The 6920-nt window shown below is 30.1% G+C and overlaps 1 long non-coding RNA gene across 1 annotated transcript; it reads left to right on the plus strand.

The window, feature by feature from the left end:
* The first annotated feature begins 4763 nt into the window (after positions 1 to 4763).
* On the plus strand, positions 4764 to 5679 carry LOC107950950 (uncharacterized). Its single transcript, XR_001698280.2, has 2 exons — positions 4764 to 4987; positions 5308 to 5679. It is a non-coding gene; the product is annotated as an uncharacterized lncRNA (long non-coding RNA).
* Positions 5680 to 6920: the final 1241 nt, after the last annotated feature.

Below are 6920 nucleotides of genomic sequence, written 5' to 3' on the forward strand. Positions count from 1 at the left end.
ACCTAAGGCATTGTTTGGTATAACCTAGAGCTAAAAAGCCAACCTTATTTATTAATCTTTAGTACCCATAATTGAGTCAAAAAAATACTTCTTGATGAACCTTCATATAAAACCCAAATCCAAAATGCAAATTGTACTTACCCTTTTTTTTATCCCTGAATTGCACGAACTTAGACGTTGGGCCATACATATTGAGGGATAGGTAGAGACATAACGGTGGTTTTGAAATAAGGAGAAACAGTGTGATCTAGTGATTATAGGTGCTAAAAATGTGCAAAACAAAAGAAAAAACTCATAAAAAATCAAAATGAGTGGAAAAATTACTAGAATAATGAAAAAACATTATAAGTGAAAGTATTGAAAAATTCAAAAGTGACCTAAAACAAGGTCACAAAACTAGAAAACTCAGTCATTAGTGCACAAAAACTCGTAGGCTGACCATAGTCACTAGTATTACATTATGACTTCCTACATGGAGAAATAAGGAATGTGAGAAAAGGAGAAATAAGATGGTGAGTGGGAAAAGGTTACTAAAGGGGGAGAATAGGGAATAATATGACGTGCCAAAATAATTTTGTGCTTGAAACTATTGTGATGCTCATTGTTCTTGAATTTAATGCCAACCTTAAGCCTCGGAATGTTACAAGCCAAAAAGTCCTATGTGACCTAGGTAAATATATTTGTGAATGGACATTGTATTAAGTAATTGTAAGAATAATTGTTTGCGTTCTACTAGTATAATCAAATTGCCTATATAATTTCTCAATGGATCAATATATTTGAAGATCTTGTTACTTATATGTTTTCTAATATACTGAACTTAAGTGTTTGAAGTAAAAAGTGGTAAGTTGTTTACATATCATGCCAAAATTACGTGTATTTATGATTATTACTATTTATGTCGTTTCGAAACTCATCTTTGTATCATACTTGCTCAAGGGTCTTTTTTATATTTTTTTATTTTTATGCTTCCTTGCTTAAGCACAAGCAATGACTTAAGTGTGGGGGAGTTCGCTCTATCTCAATTCATTATGGTAGATTAAATTATTTTTCATACTTATGGAGCTCGTATAAAAGCAATTTAGTTATGTTTTTATTTAGTTTTCATTTTTTTAGTTCATAGATAATAAAAAAAATGTAATTTGAGTCATTTATATAACCTTTGGGGACAAAGTTGGCCTAAAGGTAGGCTAACATGTTCAATGAGTGTGCATCATTCGAAGGCATAGGAACACGAGATTGACTGTGATGTTGCAACATGGAGTGTCGATGTCACAACATAGTGAACAGAGCATTAAAAAGGAGCAAATTGGCTTCAATGTCGTGACATAGCCCTGACATCAAACCTTAGTTCGTAAATTGCCATCAGTGTCACGACATAGGCTGGAGGGTGTCGCGACACCGACGTGACGAGATGAATTAATGAACCAAGGGCCTTTTGGTCCGCACAACAAAATTTAATGAAAAAAACGACAGCCAAATTAGGTCAATGGATGACGACCAACCCTAAGCCTATAAATAGACTGTTTTAAACACTTTATAGAAGTTTTTATTCAAGTTTTAGTTTACGGCTTTCAAGTATTTTTATTTTCAGTTTCTTTCTAGTTTATTTTGTACTTAGGTTTCTTTTCATATTGTAATTCTACTTTAGTTTTTATTTCGTTCTCTGCGGAACTTAATTTGTGGATCAATCAACTCTATGTGAATTAACGAGTGGTCGTGGGAGTAACTAATTTCAATGTAGGGTTTCTTAGTGAATCAGCTGGTTGGGATAGGAAAAGCTTAAAACCCTAGGCTTGATGACCCTAGAAAGTCATATAGGTGGGAATGAACCCAAAATTGGTATTGCCTATCTATGAACACCTTATCACAATCCGGTCTGGACTGTGAGGTCGAGAGATAAGTAGTTTTTGCTGACTCATTAGCTTAATGGATGGCCGAGAGGCTATGCTAGGTTAATGATTAGTTGATTGGATAGAACTCGAAATAGGAGTTAGTTATAAACACCGAAACGAGTTAGTCTTTTGTCGTAGATTTGATAAAATCTGTAAATTCTTTCCTATTCATTTTATGTTCTTTTATTATTAGTATTTTCCATCACTGTAGATTTAATTGTAATATAGTTTAATTAAATTACTAATTAGACCCATTACTGTAGAAATTAGGATTAGTTTAGTTTTGCCTCCCTTGGGTACGATCCTTGGAGTACTTACCTACTTCGTTGTAACTATATTACACCTAACCCGTGTACTTGCCGAAACTACCTAACTCTTATAATTGGTTGTAGTATTCACACTTCAAGCGTGAGTACGTCAGGAGGTGGTCAATTTTTTAGCACTTCGATGCTTATCGTTATTTGCACTATGTGCTTAGTTATATATAATATGCATTAACAATGCATTATCGATTCATTTCAGTATATCCTAAGTGTTTAGCTAGTATACATTGTGCTACAATATCATAATTCAACTACTATCAATTTATGTGTTACGGTATATAATGGTAAGTACGATTTTAGAAAAATGTTGAACTTCAAGGACTAAATTTGATGTGAAGTATATGTGTATAGAATGGGTACAATTTAACTTTATTTTTAGTAGATTTTTAAAATCTTGAAGTACTTACTAAGTCTTCACAAACTTCAAGTGTTAATTTTCTAACGCATAGGTACAATAGATCCCGTCAGGCTAATATCAAGGTTGAGGGCATCCCATCTCATCACCACTCCAAGTGACAAGATTGTATGTATTAATTTTTTGGGTTAGTATGGCACGTACATAGGTTTTAGGTATGGTTTGATGTTAACAATGATTAAAATGCAAACTTTGGAAACCTTGTTACTTTGGTGATCTAATGACATATTTTGTTAGTAATTGAAATAAATTTATTAGAGTTTAACATATGCATGCATATATGATATTATTATATGGCTATTGTGATGAATTTTAATGAGTTTGAGGTTAATTGAACTAGCTTTGAAGTGTTGGAATGTTTTGAATCAATGCAAGGGGTTTTTAGTAATTTTTTCAACTGTTTTTGCCTCAATTTAACACAAGGTACCGATACCAGGGGGTAAGGTATCGATACTTGGGCCCTAAAATAAAAAAATCGAAACAGAAAGAAATTTGGGTATCAATAGTGATTTTGGTATCAATATTGAAGGTCAAGTATTGATACCTAGGCCTAAGGTATCAATACTATCATCAAAATTTTGAAAATTTGAGTTCCAGAATGCTTTTTAGGCATTGATACTCATTAGAGATATAAATACTTTTATATAGGTATCCTCATGTTTTAGTATTGATATTTGTTCCCTGTATTGATTGAAAATCATATTTAAATCATTTCTAAACATATTCGGTTAACCAGTAATGTCCCTGAACTTCTATTATGATATTATCGGATTGTTTAAAAGAAAATTTTATCATTTAATGTTCATAATACCTAATGAACAATCAAAGTTGTTTTGATACCAAATGTAATATTCTTATATCAAATTACGAGAATCGGATCAAGTATAAGGGTGTTACATGTTGAATAGCCAAGTTGACCGAACCAGGCATTTATAATAATTTTGTTTTGCACGGGTCTGACTCCAATTTACTCAACCTTCTGCTCAAATCTCACACTAATATAGAAATGTAAGTTAGATTTCACCCGTCCATATTTATTTTCCTTTTAAAAATTAATTTTTATATAAATATTTTTTTAAAACAATACATTGTACCTAAAAAAAAACATTGAATGCACTAAATTAAAACGGCTGAAGGAAAAAAAAATACGAATCATGAAGGTTGACAGAAGGGCGATTTTAGCAGCAGACTTTATGGCGCATTACAACAAAAGTATGGTTCCTAGGCTTATCTACTGCAGGGATCCACCTACCGATCATTAGATTTGAAATAAAGCTGTGATATCCTTCCATAATAAAAAAAAAGGAAATAGGTTAAAACTTCAACTTTAGGTTTTATTTTTTATTAGATTAAAGTTTTTTTTTAATTTACTTGGAAATATTTATTTAGGTTTTAGATAATGAATTTAATTGTTTTAAAATTAATAGTTAACTACATATAATTATTATATTTTAATAAATATAATTATATTAATTAATATATTTATAATTTAATACATTTGGGTCGAACTAGATATGACAAAAACATTTATCCAAAATTGACCCAAATAGAATATGGGTCTTAAACCTTACTGAAACCCATTTTTTAGATCTTATATTTTTATTCAAACCATCCCATGTTTTAGATTGGCCTTGAGACTTGGATAAGTAACCCAACTTATGAACATTTCTAATTTTCACTTAAGTTTTATCATGTGTGAGCCTTGTCTAATTTCATTTTGATTTAGTTTTGAATTATTAGTTCAATCGTGCTTTATAATGGTTGATAGGTTCGAATATATTTTAGTTATAGTATGATTATACTTTGAAATTTATGTTGATTGTAATTATTTAGATGTATTATTTATAAAAAATAATTATTTGATTACAAATAATGAATTCAAATTTGATAAGAGGTTAACAAATGTACTTAATTGATATTTAATAGTATTATTTACTATGCATAAGGCTTCTTAATTATATCACAACAGAGTGTACCAAAAGAAAACGGTACTTGAAATGATGAAAAAAAGTGTGGCCAGCCAAACCAATTCACATGTCATTAATGTCATTGCCCTATATTCTGCTTCTGCAGATGATCTACTAACTGTCGACTGCTCCTTTAATCGCCATGAGACCAATGAACTACCAATATATGTATAAAAGCTAGAGATTGATTTGCGAGTGTCAAGAGAAGAACCATAATCAGAGTCAACAAAAGTAGTGAGATTGGGATTGGAAGAGAAAAATAAACCAAGACCAGGTGCTTTCTTAAGGTATGCAAGCCAATGATTGGCTGCTTTAAGATGCAGTTGTCACCTTGGAGTAGAAACAAAACACAAGCATCCAGAAGACTTCAAGCATTTCTATCGCAAGGTATGGCTTTTAATGATAGTTATAGATATTGCATTACAATTATGCACTTGGTCGGTGATGATATATTTACCGATGTGTTGCAAAAGAAAAATCCCAAACTAAGAAGCCAATGAACCCTTAGTTCAATGGTAAAATTGAAGTTATATTTAAGTTTCATATTATGTAAATGTGTTTTCATTTAGATTTATTTAGTTATAATTAATTAATTAGTTTAATTTTGATTAATTGTTGAATTAATTTATTTAATTGAATATTTTTAATGATTGATTCTAATTAGTACAATAGATATAAGTTAAAAAATTGCTTTATAATATTGGTAGGTAATTCTGTTCAATTAAACATGAATGGAGCGGTGCAGGTGGGCTCGAGTTATGCTACTGCAGGAGGCTATGTGTGACACGAAAGGGAATTGGATTTTAGGATTCAATAGGTTTCTGGGAGTTTGTTCAGTATTGGAGGCTAAACTATGGGGCATTTTTGAGGGATTGTCTTTTTTGTTAAAGCAGGGATTTGATAGAGTGTTGATTTGTACAGATTGTTTAGAAGCAGTTTAGATTATTCAAGTCAACAACTCAAGAAACTCTAATTCCGCTTTGGTTAGGCATATACACTAGTTGCTAGAAAGGGCAGTGTAATGGAGCATCCAACATGTGCCAAGAGAAGATAATAAAGTTGCGGACTTTCTTGTAAAATTGAATCGCAATAATGAAGATTAGTTTACTTTTGTTCAAACAACCTCCTCTAGGTATTTTAGGTTAAGTCTTTGTGGACTCTTTGTTTTGTTTTATATTCACCAAAAAAATTGCTTTATACAACACTTATAGCAATAAAAACAATGGTACAAGTAAACCTTGGGTGTTAACCTATGGTTAAGAAGTTCACTATCCCAAGTGTGGCTTGGGTTCAAGTCACACTAATTATTTTGTTATTAAGGTTTTGCCTTTCTATTGTAATTCACCCAAAAAAAAATAATGGTACAAGCAAATCCACTATACAAAGTGAGTTAAGGTGAGTATTATTAAATCCATTACTATCTCCATGGATGTTGAATACATCCATCTTCGCCTCCTACCATTCCGTTTCAATTTAAAATTTGCTACTTATCTTTTAATATTTTCAATCTTTTTAACTCAAATAAATATTTAAACATAAAATATATGAATTTTTTTAATATTACACTATTATACTTTACCCTTTTAATATTTTATATATGCAAAGATAAAATGATAATTTCATATAGTGGAGTAGGTCAGCATGGGACAAGCATTTACCATAATCGCTACATACTCACTATCCAAAAGAAAAAATTCATCTTGTCTCATCCTGTATTCACTTTTCAAAAAAAAAAAGAATACGCTCCATTCATAACAAATCAATTCAAAATCTATCAAGTGGTTCAAATTTTACCATCCTTACCCAGCAATACATACTTTTTGTTGAAGGGCAACTGTCTTTGACGTGGCGCATGCCATATAACACTAAAGAATTAATTAGTCCCCTTTTGGTCTAACAAATTTTATATCTAGCATATTATATTTTAAAGTCGTTTTTATAAGTCTATCTATATATTTATAATATATAAAACCACGGGTTTAAAAAGAAATTGAATAGACGATTATATTTTTTAATATTAATTTAATTATTAAAGTGACATTAAATAAATTTTTAATAATAGGGTTTTATTTATACAATTAATAATAATAGATGGAATCTCCTATAAAATTATTAGATAAAAATTATATTAATAATATTTTTTTATATAATAGAGTTTTTATTGATTTGAACTACATAATTTAAATATTGATTACTAATAATATGTTATTTTAAATCAATTATCATTTAATTAGTGTATATATATCAATTAAAATTAAAATATATAATTATAAATACAATTCAACAAATGAGGTTATTACTTTTTAGCATTGGCATGGGG

Source organism: Gossypium hirsutum, chromosome D03 (genome assembly GCF_007990345.1).
Source record: "Gossypium hirsutum isolate 1008001.06 chromosome D03, Gossypium_hirsutum_v2.1, whole genome shotgun sequence".
NCBI lineage: Eukaryota > Viridiplantae > Streptophyta > Magnoliopsida > Malvales > Malvaceae > Gossypium > Gossypium hirsutum.